Genomic DNA, 15183 nt, shown 5'->3' with positions numbered 1-15183 from the left:
CCACAGGGGGAAATACTGTATATTTGATTTGATTGATTGTTAGTTGGGCTGAGCTGTCAGATGATAAGCCTTGTAAAAAGATAAAGTCAAATAGACAGGAATTTAATATTAAACACATTTACTGTACCAGTGTCTGAACTACATACAGAATATCTAAGCTGATAGAGTGATGAGCTCTGCTAGTAATCACATGTTCAAAGCTTTGGCATCTGCTAACTTCCAAAACTTCATTGTTGGATAGAACTCTCATGGAAAAAATCCTCTGGCAGTACCTTATACTATATGTTTTATGTTTTTGGAAGGAAAACTTTTACTCTTTTACTGAGTAGTGAGCAAGAAGAGGACAAAAGAAAGAAAAACAATGGACAAATTACTGCTCAGGGAATGCTAATTGTTTTAAAAAGGAAAGTGACCATCTCTGAGCAAGCTACAACTGAAGTGAACTTTATAATTACAAAGATGAAAGAACTCAAAGATAAGAAGGGTTGAGGAGGAGCCTTGCAGATGTGACTCTTAAACTTTTGGAAGGCATTATTTTGAGTGGTGAGTTGTTATACTGGTCTACGCGTCATAGTATAATACCAAAGCAATGGCTTCCTATAAACAAGAGAATCACCAAAATCAAGTAAAACAAACTTACTTTTGAAATTTAATTGATTTTGAATAGTAACCTGTCTTGATGCACACTGACTTCAATGGGTTAAAAGGTGTAACGGAATACACATCAGTCTTTAAAATGGCACAAATCCTATGGAATCACCGTGATCAGTGGATTCGCTCACAAGGTGAAGTAAATAAGTACAAATGTTTCACTTCACAATAGCAAGACATCTTGGCAGGGCAGACCTTTTGAGGAACAGACAGCCAGAGATTCCAAAATGGAGGTTTGCAGACAGGATTAGATGGTACAAATATGCCTTTTGAATTGAACTTACTGTACCGTCACTGACTAAGAGAGATTTCCTCAATAACACTTTATTGAACACTAAAAACATTCACAGATCTAAAAGTGTAGGTTCACAAAAAGTATTAATGCATCAATATATCAAATACATGACTTACACACTCTTATCTATATGCATGACATACAAAATATAGTCTACAAAGCTGACATGTTAACACTTGTTATTCTAATTACTTTAAGCTTATTACTCAATATATGGCTCGGTTTAAAAACCAACTGAAGAAATTGTCACAAGCAAGCAGCCAGACCTCCTGCACACTCATTCACTAATCACACAACATCAACAGGTGACTGAACAACCACTCAATTAAAAACTGGATTAATTCCAAATGAATGAGTGAGTCCAGACAGCTCACTGTAACTTCAACAAGCAAACTACCACAGCACATCATATGATCTCTGCTGCATTTTGGTTAAGGAGATAAATTCACACAACAACCACAGAGACATTTAACCATCAGAGATGAAATTAGCAACCAAAGAGACAGACAGAGAGAGAAGCTGTATCTGACTCACGTTATCTGACGTCTTCTTCTTTCTATCATGGAGATTAAGTATTCACGTCATAATGTCCATTTGTGGCTGTTGGTCATCTTGTTTGTTAGTTAACAGAACTTTGTGGCTGCTGGTTAACCAGTCTGATATCATTAGCAACAATGACAAACAAGCTAACTCTCCTGGTTGATTCTCTGGTTGCTTCTCTCTCTGGCCTCCCTGGCAGCGTCTTGCCGCTGCTGCGCCACACAGTCCAGATCCATTCTCCCGTTAGCTTAACAACAGTTCTTAACAGTCCATCCATGGATGTATAAAGAGTCCTTCAGGCTGCTACAAGAAGCTAACTGTTGCATTGGCTAACACAAGGAGCTATCTACTGCTCTTATCCACTGTTGCTACTTTGCCTTACAGTGGAGAATTGAAGATGAAATCTGGAAACTATCATTGGACCAACATGATGTCAATATTGCATTCTGGTTGTTGATTGGTTAGGGAAGACGTCCTCACTTGGAGTGTCATTTTACGTGTCTTTGCCAATCATAGATTAGCATGAAAAAAAATGAAGTACATTAAATCGATGTAAGAGATCCCGCCTTGAGGAGGACAGGAGGAGCCCGTCCTCCTCTGTCCCCCACTCACCCTCACTGCCCCCCACCACCACTTTACACACGCTGCCCTTTCTCCTCCTGCCCTGCAGGTGTGACTGTTGAAGCATTTTAACCAGAATTTCAATAATGGATTTTTTCCAAAGAAGAGAGAAAAAATATTTTATAAATAATACTGAGATTTGATAATGGTTTAATTCAACCAAATATTCTTTTTTATATTTTGATCTTCCTCTTGTCTCTCAATAAAAAGAGGAGGAGCAACCTCCTCTGCCTCTATGGACCAACCTCCACTGGTTAGAAGCTATTTAGACGGTGTGATGTTTAGATGTTGCTCTAGACATCTAGTCTACTGTGCAATTCGTTGCGTCTTTCTTCTGAGCTCTAGATGTGAGTTTTTAATTTCTCACAGCAATGGAAGGCAGCAATTGACGCAACTTGCGGGATGTAGCACATACAGGTTGCTGTAGTAATACTACATGTCACACAATGGTCAAATTATTGTACATTATAGGACTTTTGGCATTATTGTGATTGTACATCATGCAGAGAGCAAAATTATCATACAAGTAAGATAATTATCATACATCTAGCAACACTGCTAATAGTCCACTGTACTGCACAGAGCGTGCAAAGAGCATGTAGCCTCCACCAGTTGGCAGCACAAGCAAGATTATTATCCTGGGTGTATTTACTCTATAATTTTAATGTCTGAAATCAAATGGAAATGTGCAAAGTGCATCTATTACAAATTACCCAAAACAACAGTCCAGGCAAAGTAATTACCTAATTGTTCATTATGGCACCCCACTTTTTTCTTCCATCCCTTTAACAAGAACAGAACAATCATGCAGTTTCCATTCACACACATTAAGCATTTTTTTAGTGAAACAGCAGATCAATCTTATCAAATACCTGCATAACTTCTCCAAAAATCTGCAGCTCATTTGCTGCTAATGTGGTTGCTGTGTTGATTTGTTCCTTGAGTATATTTTGTTTCCAGTCTGTTTATCATCTGCATAATTCTTTGTACATGACCTCATAACTGGCACAAAACAACCTGAGCCAAGCAGCTAATGAACTTTGATTTTAACATTATGCTCCATGAGCTGACAGCCTTCAAATAGCATAACCAAAGAGTGTTGCACAGAAATGTCATTAAAAATATCCAGTGTCTTACATTCCTCTTTCTCAAAGATGATTAAAAGTGAAGGAATTGATTCTCCAAAGGGGTATAGTGGTTAGCTCAGTATTTCACGGTCAGTGTAATGTCAGGCCCAACATCAAAGATTGTTTGTGTGTATTTTTTTTGCTTACAACAATGGGCCAGGAACAAAAAACAGAGTATAAGAGGACAATATTATTAAATCTACCACACTGTGGTGGACTATGGTTTTCTGCTACAGATATTCCCAGACAATCTTTCCCTAAATAACAAAATTCAATCCTCTGTGGTGCAGAAAATTATGAAAAAAAGCCCAAATGTGAGTGCAAATGGTTGTCTGTCTCTGTATGTCAGCCCTGTGATTGACTGGTGACCTGTCCAGAGTGTACCCAGCCTCTCGCCCAATGTTAGCTGAGATCGGCTCCAGCTCCCCCACGAACGTCTAGAGGATATGCAGTAAATGAAAATGGATGGATGGATGGAAAAGAAAGGCAGGTAAATGCCAAAAATTAAAACGTAATATGTGTTTGAGCCTGCGGTTTTGTGTGAGGATGTTAGCGCTCTGATCCTGCAATGATCAAACTGCAGCATAGTTTCAAAACTGCACACAGAATTACTGCAAACCACAGCTGGTGATTGCTGACGATCAAAGATAGGTGTAGCTGGTTTGCTGATAGCCTTAAAATCCCTTCATTGTTTCGTCTGAGAAATTCAAATCAGATTTTTCATTTCAAATCCAGTATGTTGAACGTTTTATTTTGAGAACCATTAGAGTTATATGGTGGCTGCAGTTTGATGTAACAATAGATCGAGCAAATCCTCATTTGTCATTGTTTTAAAAACAAAAACAATATTGATTTGTGGCTGGAAATGGGAAACAAATAGCAATCTCCCATGTTCAAGTCTGATGTTTTGTATTAAATTTAACAAATAGTCAAATGTTCAGCAGCGGAAACCCACTCATTTAGACTTCCACAGTAGGCTACTTTGTGTTAGTTTCAGTTTCAGACAGACTTTGGATGGAATCAATTGAAATACAAGGACACATTGTTCTTATATCTCTCCTTTCAACCAGCCGCTCCACTTTCCCTCTCTGCAGTGCTTGTTGTGCACATGCAGACTGATTAGAAACCCAGTTACCCGTATACATGGCAATACATGGTGTTCTCCAGGAGAAATCTACCTTCCTCATGGAAAATCTGTCTTATGGGCAAAAGAAGTTGAAATTTTCCAACTTGAGTGCCCCCAATAGAAATATGAAAAACTGGAAAACAGCAATGAAAGGAATTACACCCTTGCAACTTGCTGCCACAGATTTGACCTGGGGACCCTGAGATTGAATTTGGTGAAAGCAAAACATAGATTGAACCACCCTTCACCAAGATTGCTTTACTTTTCAACAAACAAAAACCTTAATAAAATCATGTAGTATTTCCTCTTGTCACTTCATTATATATCAAGAGAAACCTTGGCTAAATAACTTCGCTATTCACAAAATATAGGAGTTGGACATAAAAAGAAATATACCTTAAGTTTAATACACCAGCTATGCAGTAAATACCAGTTTGGTGAAGCTTGTGATGCTGGTTTTTGTTTAGATGTTGATTCAGCTTGATGTTTTTTGCAGCTATAGTTGGTTTAGTGTCTGTTTAGTGTCAATGTAAGCAAGGGTGTACTTGTGCATGTGTTTGGCATATGTAGTCATGAGACTTTTCCATTTTGCAGTTTGAGCCACATCAATTCAGGCAGCAACTATCTGCCTTCTTTTACTGTACTTAACCTCTTTTACTGTAAATTGCCTCACATTGCCTCAAAACTCAAACATGGTGACTGTCTAACAAAGCTCATTCACTTTGTGTGGTTTAAGGTAGTTTCTGCTTTTAGTATGGGTGCAAGTCACAACAAAATCTGAACATAATAAACTTCACCAAACTGGTATTAATTGTAGGACTATATGTATATTTGTGTGTTGTTTTTTTTTATTTCGTCCACCCCTTGTTCATCCAGAACAAGAGAAGAAAAGAGCCACTAACACTACTGTAACAATGTAAAATAAACAACAGTACCTTATTATTCCATTCACTCCACTGGATAAACTGTGCAACTTCAGTTAATCTGTGAAGGAAGAGTGCTGCATGAAGCCCTTCGTCGTGACCACCCTGTTGGACAGATTAGCATACTTACAGTCAGCAGCAGTCAGGCGGTAATACAGACTGTCAGCTGCGGCCAGGGCACATCTCTCTTCTAATGCTGAAGGATTATCAGTGACTTATGGACAAACAGAGGTAAATGAAATCATAATTGCCTCTGCAGCTACATAATTCATCTGTAATTGTTATAGCTGCGATGACTATCGCTAATAGCGACAGCTGTTGGTAACATGGTGTATAGTGTCTGCAGGATGATGTCATTGTTGAAAAGAAGCTGACTTCAGACAACACATAGTGGAGTTATGGTTTTAATAATGAGAATAGTTGTAACTTTAAACAGGTCTCAAGAGGGGATAAAAAATACAGACATTTTTGGATATTTCTGCTTTATGTGAATACACTGGAAAGATAAATGACAAGTAATGAAGACAAAAGGAAGGATGAGTGTGTGGTGATGGAAGCCAGCTTCGCGTGAACTCGCGGTGTCACACATGCCATTCAATCAGGATGCTTGACTTGTGGTAACATTTTAAAGAACGTTTAATCTTCACTTAATAAAGCAGGATTAAATGCAGTAGCCACATTAGTCTATGTCTCTCCAGCTCGCAGGCTTCCTCCTCTCAACTCTCAAACACATGTGTTGTGAATTAGCCTGCTGGCAACAGCCGTAATCTGGAGTCTTCCTCCGATGGATGTGGCCCAGGCAGACTTTTATTCATCCCCCGCTGATAGATCTTAGTGGAGAGTCTGTGTCCAGTTATGCTGTAAAAACACTCAAAGTCCAAACCTGACCAGAGGTGATCAGAGAGAGAAAACGGGTCAGTAGCAATGATACCATCATGACATCAGTATACGAGTATTAGCACTGTTATTGTACATCAGTGCCTGAGGGGAAGAGAGCTGTCCAAATCAACTCTGACAGCTCTTCGTCTTTATGACGTACATTGAATCATTTCACTCGAGTTAAACTGCATCTTCTCACACACTCTAAATCTGATGCCCATTTTTCTAATCACTAGCTTGTTATCGACACTAGTGAAAGCTAGATTATTCCCTTGTTAGCTATCACAACTTTTGCCTGATCTAAATGTCAAAGCGCCTCATTAATAAGAGCTCCTTGAGGCATATGTTTTCAATTATACCATTAATCTGGAAGCCACTGAGGTGCATGATGGGGTGTCTTTGAAAATTCAGTGACAGCTTTATGACCACGTTGTGAGATGTGCAAATGAGTTGGTGAGCGACTGTTAGAGTAATGACAAGTATGTTCAAGCGCACATCCCCTTTGCAGCCTCCAGAAGATTATGGCCTCTCCTGACACCTGCTGCTGCTGATTCAGCGTTTTTGAAAGTGCTGCTTGCCAGAGTCCATCTAATTTGCACACAGAGAAGATAAATGGTGACTATAACCAGTCAAATGAGTAAAGAATTATACTGTATATTTAGGCGATGATCACTGGAAAGAAAAGGATCAGTAATCAAATGCAATTGTGATCTTGCAACAAGGATTATTTTGTCTCTCGCAAATTACTGTCCTGCTGTCCTTTGGGCCAATTAATGACGAATATGTCACCTTCTTTTGAAATGAAATTGTACGAGCCCCCTTGGCCCAATCACTGCATGTTTAAAAGTCTGAAAACAGTGGCAGCTGAAATGTTAAGGAATGCAAGGCCCTTTACCCCCCACTGATGCTGATGGGGGTAAAGGACCTTGCTCTAGGGGAAAAGAGCTAACAGATCAGACTTTGGTTGTACTGAGCAGGCGTGAATGTGTTTAGTTGTGTGGATGTGAGTGGGGTCCTCCTGAGAAAGACTGTATTGCTCTCAGCAAAACACATAAACATAGCTTTATTTATGTAAGCAAACTTTCAAAGTGAGATATGACATACTGTGCATCTTGCATATTTCAAGCATATCTGCCTTTTTAGTGTATTACAATCACACTTTACATACGTACATGTGCTCAGTAACAGAGTGGTATTTGAATCTATCCCAATTCAAAGAGAGAACCAAACATTAAATGAAAAAGTAGACCTCAAACAGCTCACGTGTCGAGACAGCAGAAGGTACATTACACAGTGTGCACGATCATGTCAGAATTGATGTCTCCCTCACTGGTTTCCTCGGTGGCTGTAACACAGAATATCCAGCCTGGCAATCACTGCAAGCAGAATGGTAATTTCATTTCTGAATCTTATGGCAAACCACAAAGCAGAAACTGTCTATGCTTGTCTGCAATTCTCCTGTTACATGATGGTTGCTTGATGTCTACATGGACATGTGGCAACACTTAGAGATCTTTTTCCACTGGTGCGAGATCTGTCATGTGTTTTTTTTTTCTTTCCACTTCTATGGAGTTCAAGGCCCTCAGGTTTACCAAACATTATGGAAATGTAAACCTGTGTATTTTGAATATGTGTTGTTTACAAAGATGCAGTAATTGCAGCATGACTTTAGAGTCAAGCAGACATAGTGTCCCTGCAGGAACCCCAGACAGTTCAGTGATGGATGAAGTTATGTTATGTCTCTTGAAGTCACATCAATGAGATCTAAGCTTCCTCTCACAAGATGGCTGCTCCTCTACTGCCCTCTTCCATTTGATTTTCATTTACTCCTCTACTGTCCCCCCTCCCTAAAGTGTTTGGGTGCCATGGTTTATCCACTTTTTAATCCAAAAGTTGATTTCTTACTTTACGACTATCACAGCTGGCCAAAAGTGAGAAGAATCTGAAAGATAAACTATGTACGAACTCTTTTTTTGCCCTTTTTTCTTAGTGATATGCTCTGAAAATCCTGACTAAAAGCAGATCTGTGTCAAATCTCTTGTCGGCACTGTAGAAAAAGTTTATTGGCTCATGTGATCATTCTGTAACCTCCCAGCAGCTGTATTTGATGGCTCTTGCTTCTTACATTGTCCCACTTTTCTTGCCTTCTCTGCATTATTTATTGAAAAATAAGAGAAACACCCATTGCTCATACTGTAACAGCTGCAACAGTGAACTACCAGAAGAACGCTTAACTGTGAAAAAGCCCTCACAACTTCTTCCCCAATATTGTTTTTCATAAAAGCATCTCATGATAAAGTGTATCACCAAATGCCACTTAATGACTGGACTGAATATCCATTGTTCTTTCAGTAAAAATCACAGAACAATGCTTGATATTAGAGAAAGCAGACGCTGTGAGACATTGTAAGTTTAGATACACTGAAAGCAAGTTAATGCAAAGAGAACTATCTCACATTTGAAGTGTGTCTGCATGACTTGAGCGAGTTTTGACTGGCACTTTGAAGGACTCTCTTAATACACATAAACAGCAATAACATACATTATTAACTATGCTGCAAATATTATGGTGAACAAAAGTGATTCACAGCTGGAGCTGTTTATTTAAACTCAGTGCGGTGTTCTGCCTGCCAATATCATTATATTCAAATACACATTCATTTTAAAGCATTTGTTTGGTTAAAGTTGCCTGCATCCAGACTTTTGAATTCGCCCACTCCACTCAGTCGAACTGACTGATTATGTTGGTTTGGCATCATAATAAACTTAGAAACAGTGGTTTCTCGGTTCAAAAAGCGATCAATCCAATGAACACCATGGAGGGGGAGGGGGTTAACGATAAGCCAATCAGTACCATGGGTGGGGCAAATGCTGTTGTCAAGCTGTTGTCAAGTGTTGTCAGTGTACTGTTCAGCTGTAATATGAGAAAGTTTGTGACCCAGCTGCCATGTTGAAAACAGATGAGCCAAAACCACCCAACTTGCAGTACCTCGCCCATCACATCACTACCAGCCAGAGCGTTTAGTGATGATCAAATCGCATCCCCTTCCCCTACGGAAATCGGTTAGAGTGGAGGCAATGTCAGACCAAAGATGGAAACAGAGTGTAACGAGTTGACAATTCTGTCTGATATCAGGCAATGGTTAAAGTCCTACTTAAATCACATTTATTCATCACTCTTTGCAGTCAAAAATAATGTCAACATGTTTTTTTAAAATATATTGGTGATTGTTTTGTATTATTCGAATTACGAAAAAAGGTATTTTTGGAAATATCAAAAATGCTCCTTTTTGTCTCAGCTGGCTGGAGGAGCGTCTCTGTGTCTTGTTTGATTGACATTAGCTGACATGCTACCGGTGTTACCTTAGGAAAGTAGGGAAGTCATGGATAGACAGTGTATAGATTTTGAAAGCAATGACCAAACGAACATCTAACTTGAGTAAAGGGACATTTGCAGGTATGTTTACATGCTGTTTAATGTGCTGCACCTGAGCAGCTAATTAGTTATCTAGCATGCTAACTGACATTAGCTGTGCACTTTTCCCTGGTGAATGTTTTGTTTGGAGGCTTGTTCAACAAGCTAAGATGCAGGACAAGACATGTATTCATGTTTGTAAGTTAGATAAGAGACTTTAGCAGGAAAGCTAACGTGGGTTGTTGTTCAGGGTCTGTGGCTTTTGCGTTGTGTAGCCAGATGCTATCAGGCTCAGTGTGACCATCTGCTCTGCCTATGATAGAACACCATGTTTTTGCTTCATGCTAGATTTGATTTGCTGTATCAAAATAAAGTCTAAATCTACGTAAGAGGATTACAAAACGGTATTTCATCAAATTAATACAAACAGGGGGCACCATCATGAGACCAAAGAATTCAAAAATACACATTTCTCTTTCTTAGTTCACAGCACAAGCAATTTACAGAGCAGATACAGTATGTATGCTGTAGTAGACAGTAAAAAATGCAATTTAATCTCAGTTGGACTTCAAACTAATACCACGTCATCTAGGAGTTAGTAATTTTCCTGAGCTAACAGAATTTTAAATGACTAGTTTAACAGCTAGTTTAGTTTCTTGTTCACACTTTTTATATGGATTAAGCAAACCATAATGTGTTAATTGGTGAGCTTTAGAGGTGCTGGTAGGCAGATTTTGTTACCTTCAGTCAGAGCCAGGCTAGCTTCCCCTTCTTTCCAGTCTTTATACTAAGCTAATAGGCTGCAGGCTATAGTGTTATATTTAGCAAACAATTATGAGAAATGTATCAATCTTCTCATCTAACATTCAGGATGGATTCAATGGATAAGTATTTCCAAATTTCCACTCCTGGTATCAGCAGTGTATTGACTGTGTGGGAGATAAGTATCATAAAAACTGTAGTTTGTGTTTCCTCTAGTAAAAAGACAAAAGTACAAATACAGTTTAAATTTTAGGACATTGTTATATGCCAACAAAGATTGCTTTTGAAATTTATAGTAGCTTCAAGAAGCTTGCAGAATATTGATGTTGCTGTACATGATGATGTCTTCATATCTATATATTATGCATGTATAAACTGAATAAACTAAATTCAGCTTTGAAGTCATGCACTACTGTAGGTGCTGTAAAGCATGTGCATAATGATTTAACAGCCCAGCTATGAATGTGTGTGGAAGGCATCTCAGCTGTGGACATTATGAGTCACGATCCCAGACGGCCCTCAGATCCTTCCTCTACAGGTAGTGGGGCCCAGTAGTGGCAGAAATGGCTGTCTGGGAGTTCGACACCATGGAAAGTGTGGTTTTGTGGTTCATTTAAAAGGACAACAGTGCAAGGCCAACAAAAGACACCTTTAGTTTTACTGCTGCTTTGCTTACAGAACACTTATAAGAAGTCTGAGCATCTTTATCCTGGAAACCCTTCTTTGTTACTGTATGAACATCTGATAGATTTTATTCATAGGTTTTGATTCATGACATGACATGATATTGTTATGTATTTATTGTTTGTAATCAATGAATCAGCCAATGTATTTTTCACATCATGGTCCACAGTAGTAAAATAGATAGATAGATATCACATATATTACAAATCACATACATGGCAAATATACAAAAGCGCCAACAATTTAATTAAATTTAATTAATTAAATTTAACTTAACATTTTTAATTTAATTTCTAAAGTTGTGCCAAACTATGCCCACAAAGTAACAAATTTTACACAATGTTGCACCACAATTGAAATTAAGTTGCTTTTTACAGCTGTGCGGTTTTCAATCAAATACATGAAGGAAAATGTTTATATAATTTCAGTCATGGTTGCAATCATAAAGTTAACACCAGACAACACAGAAATAACTCACTGCTTACAAGTTCTCATTTCTTTTTTTTATGAAACAATTTCCATCCATAAAACCAAGTTCCAGGAAACAAAAGCATTGTTTGGAGTCAATGAATCAGTGGAATATGAAGCTTTACAAGGCTGTGCACCATAACACAGAAAGTTGACCAAAGTGGAGTAAATGTTAATACACAATGATGACCCATGAAATGTATTCCTTTAAACATCCATGTGTTAAAGTATTTACATGTCATATAATATATGACAGGCATTTTGCTATGTTTACAAAGGAATTTTCAGTACAGTTAGAGTGCATATTAATCATCTTCCTAGTGCAAGCTGCATTTGTTTTTCACATAAAGCAAAGTACTGTATGTTATGAGACATATTCCCATGAGTCCTTAAACCCTGATATTAGGTCACCAGAGAAAGCTGTCACCTGCACTAATTGAAATCATCCTTTAGCTTTAACACAAACTATGACAGGTCTCATTAATCATCTTCTTCATGTTACTACTGTATTTATTTAGTCTTTTCATTTTAAAGATCGAGTTTAGAAGCCATATCCTGTTCATTTTTCCTAGAGCTCTAGGGATTTAGGCCAGTTTCTGTCTTTCCACAGTGCTGTCAGACTGTTGCTGATAGTTTACTATTGTACATTAAGTAGTAAATGGACCATAATTAGTATTTGTACAGCATTTAACATCAATAATAATCACTTAACACCACTATTGGACACTGTGCTGTACCGGAAACTGCGGTGTCTCCATCGTGAGCCTAGAACTGTTTCTACTTTGTGGCTGACAACACCTAGCCTTCAAGGACACACCATGTCATAGATAAGGCAATGAATGTATGAATTAATTAATTAATATTGTAAATGTTGAGTTTTCTGGTGCCAGTGTTTCAGAATCAAGCCTCCTCTAAAAAAGCACCAAGAATTAGCTAAGGAGAAAGGGAGAAATCCCAACACTGAAATGAGTAGGGGGCATATCCCCTAGTAAGAAAATAAATGAAAACAAGCATTGTTACTTGTTTCACTTTTGTCAGAAGTAAGTTCTGGGAAATGTAGGGAAGCACAAATTTTAAGTAAAAGCAGTGGAGACAGTGGAGTAAGAGGGTTCACCAAAAATATGACAATACTTAATCCCAAAGCTATTTCCCGTAAGGCAAACACAGTAACTGTTCCGGGAGTGTATTTTGACTTCGACATCTATTTCCCATTGAGCTCACAACAAAACATTTAGCACAGATTCAGCACAACAGATGCTAAGATAACCTTCAAAGACCACACTGTGTAAAACTCAATTAAGAAATCAAGACTAGACATTCCTCTAACCACAACTCAGGGCAAGGAAGCTGGTAGTGTTTGCCCTTGACTTAAACAGAAATTAGACCAGTCTGTGCTATTTTCAGCATTACAAGCTCCTTCCTAATGTTAAATTAAAGAGTGAGTCAGGATGTGCTATTTACGCGGGATAATGAGAAGCATTCCCCGACACTGTAGCTGACTGAGAGCCAGCAGACTACTAACCACACTCTGAACGTACACATGATGTCATGAAGGGACGGATACAATAATCAGCCTCTGATGCTTTAACACTGCTCCTGCAGCCTCTGAGCAGATGAAACATTTGGTCATTTAGGCTGTTCAAGCATGTAAACCACAATTACAATTACAGCACTCCTCCAAATTGCGATAACAGGAGATGGTATTAGAGTTTACTGCCTGTTACGTTTAGGCCATGTACACACTGAGGAGATAACTCTGATACCAGAGCTCATGACAGTGAGTGCAAACTCCTTATCTGTGTCACAAAATGCAAGCGCAATGAGGTGCCGACACTTCTGCAAAACCTATAATATCATGGTTGTCATGCTGTTGAGCCTGCTGTGTTTCATCCAAGTTTCTTTGTTATTACAGGACCTCAGATTTCCAAGTCTTTTGGAAATTCTTTTAGTTTTAGTAATGTAAGATGATGACTTCAAACTGTGTATGTAACAAGGTAAGAGTGTGAAAAGGTCAATGAAGAATTGGGCTCAGACCACCAACACAGCAAGGGGTGTTCTTTGTTGAGTTGGGTAACTTCTGTGGCCACCATAACCATTAAACCCTGAATACGAGCTACAACTGCCCTGAGGCTCACATATTGCTGAGTGGCACTTTTGTGGTTGTGGTTAATGGGCAGACAGTGTTTAGAGAGAAAAGAGGATTGGTCATGCTTCTCATTCACTGTGTTGGAGCCAGAACACCAGGGATTCCTCTGTCCTAGGTGTAATGGCTCTCATTGTTAACTACAGCCAAAATGGCCTGTAATTGCATTCGTGACAGATTTTCCTATTGTTTAAAAGTGCAGCCTGCCGAAATGACTTGAATAACTCAACACAAATGTAACCTAGGGCAAAAATGTACTAATTCTTCGAAAAATACAAGGCAGCCATGCACGTATTCCTAGTCACATAAAATAAAACAGTTCACTTAACGGACTCCTCTCCACCTACAAATCATCTTACTCCTGTGTCGGTTTCCCATTATTATTGAGGTTATAAAGTAGTGGCAGTAATAATGTTTATGCTAAGTTGATAGGATGTTGAAGACCAATTTAATCCAGTTCCCACTCTCAAATTATAGGGACTAAGTAGATTTGATGGTTGGTTGATATTAATATCCATTTGTACTGTTCCTTAAGGATTTTTAAAAATAAAATCAAATTCTTATTCTGATAGTGTTTATGGCTGGCATTTTTTAGCAATAGCCATTCAATGTACTTGCATCCTGTAATTGCTTCTCTATGACATTGTTTTAACTGTTATTGGTGGAGTCCGCCTTTCCTGTTGTGGTTAAATTGCAGTACCGACACACATGGGATTCACAGAAAATAGCACATACCAGTATTGGACGTGATATGGAAAACAAAAGCCCCGTGATGGTGTAATTCAAGCATGAGTTCAGTATTACGGTGCTGGATGACATTGTTGACTTCTGCTGATCTTCTTAAGTCTTCTTTACTAAAATAATGGGATGCAAGATGCATGCAACAAATAAATATTTGCCTCACGCTTCCTCTGTTGCATTTCTGACAGAGTAGCTATTCAAGGTATGTTTGCTGCCCCAAGTGGTTGATATGTCATGTTGAAAGGAACTCTGTGACCTGAATTGTTAAAATGCACTTTTATATTATATAATAATAATTATATTTTAATTATATATAATATCATTTGCCATCACGACCAAGCTGGACCCATGAAAGAGAGAATATATAATTTATATAATTTGGGAAGAACACAGCACTGAGTGAACAGCTGAGCTCAGCAGGCGTTGAAATAACATGAACGAAAAGTATAGTCAGTGGGAATCAGTGACAATGTTAGCAAGCTAAACTAACTAGTTTCAACTTTCTGAATGGAAGCTAGTTAGCTAGTTAGCCAGCTTTCTAGCTTCCACTTTCCAAGTGGAATACAAACTTGCCAGCATGAAGGTTCCTTCCAAATGTTGAACACTGTAAAGGGACAGATGCCTTGTATCCCTAATGGAACATAAGCATGAATATGTGTTCCTGTTAAAAAAGGGAAAAAAGATATCTTGTATCAACATTCATAGGCTATATATGACTATTAGGTGCTCCAAACCACGAAAGTTGACAGTGCATCTTCTAGCAAATGCTGAAAAATGTGCACAATAGCTGCATCATTTTAGTTTATAT

At 38.4% G+C, this 15183-nt stretch overlaps 1 long non-coding RNA gene across 1 annotated transcript; it reads right to left on the bottom strand.

Moving 5' to 3' along the window:
* Positions 1 to 5690: 5690 nt before the first annotated feature.
* Positions 5691 to 10509, bottom strand: LOC122998650. The gene is made up of 3 exons (XR_006407463.1): positions 10319 to 10509; positions 7426 to 7538; positions 5691 to 6166 (listed from the first exon to the last, which is right to left on the bottom strand). It is a non-coding gene; the product is annotated as an uncharacterized LOC122998650 (long non-coding RNA).
* Between the last annotated feature and the right edge of the window lie 4674 nt (positions 10510 to 15183).

The sequence above is a fragment of the Thunnus albacares genome, chromosome 15, assembly GCF_914725855.1.
Source record: "Thunnus albacares chromosome 15, fThuAlb1.1, whole genome shotgun sequence".
Lineage (NCBI taxonomy): Eukaryota > Metazoa > Chordata > Actinopteri > Scombriformes > Scombridae > Thunnus > Thunnus albacares.
This window is presented reverse-complemented; position numbering and strand designations above follow the sequence as displayed.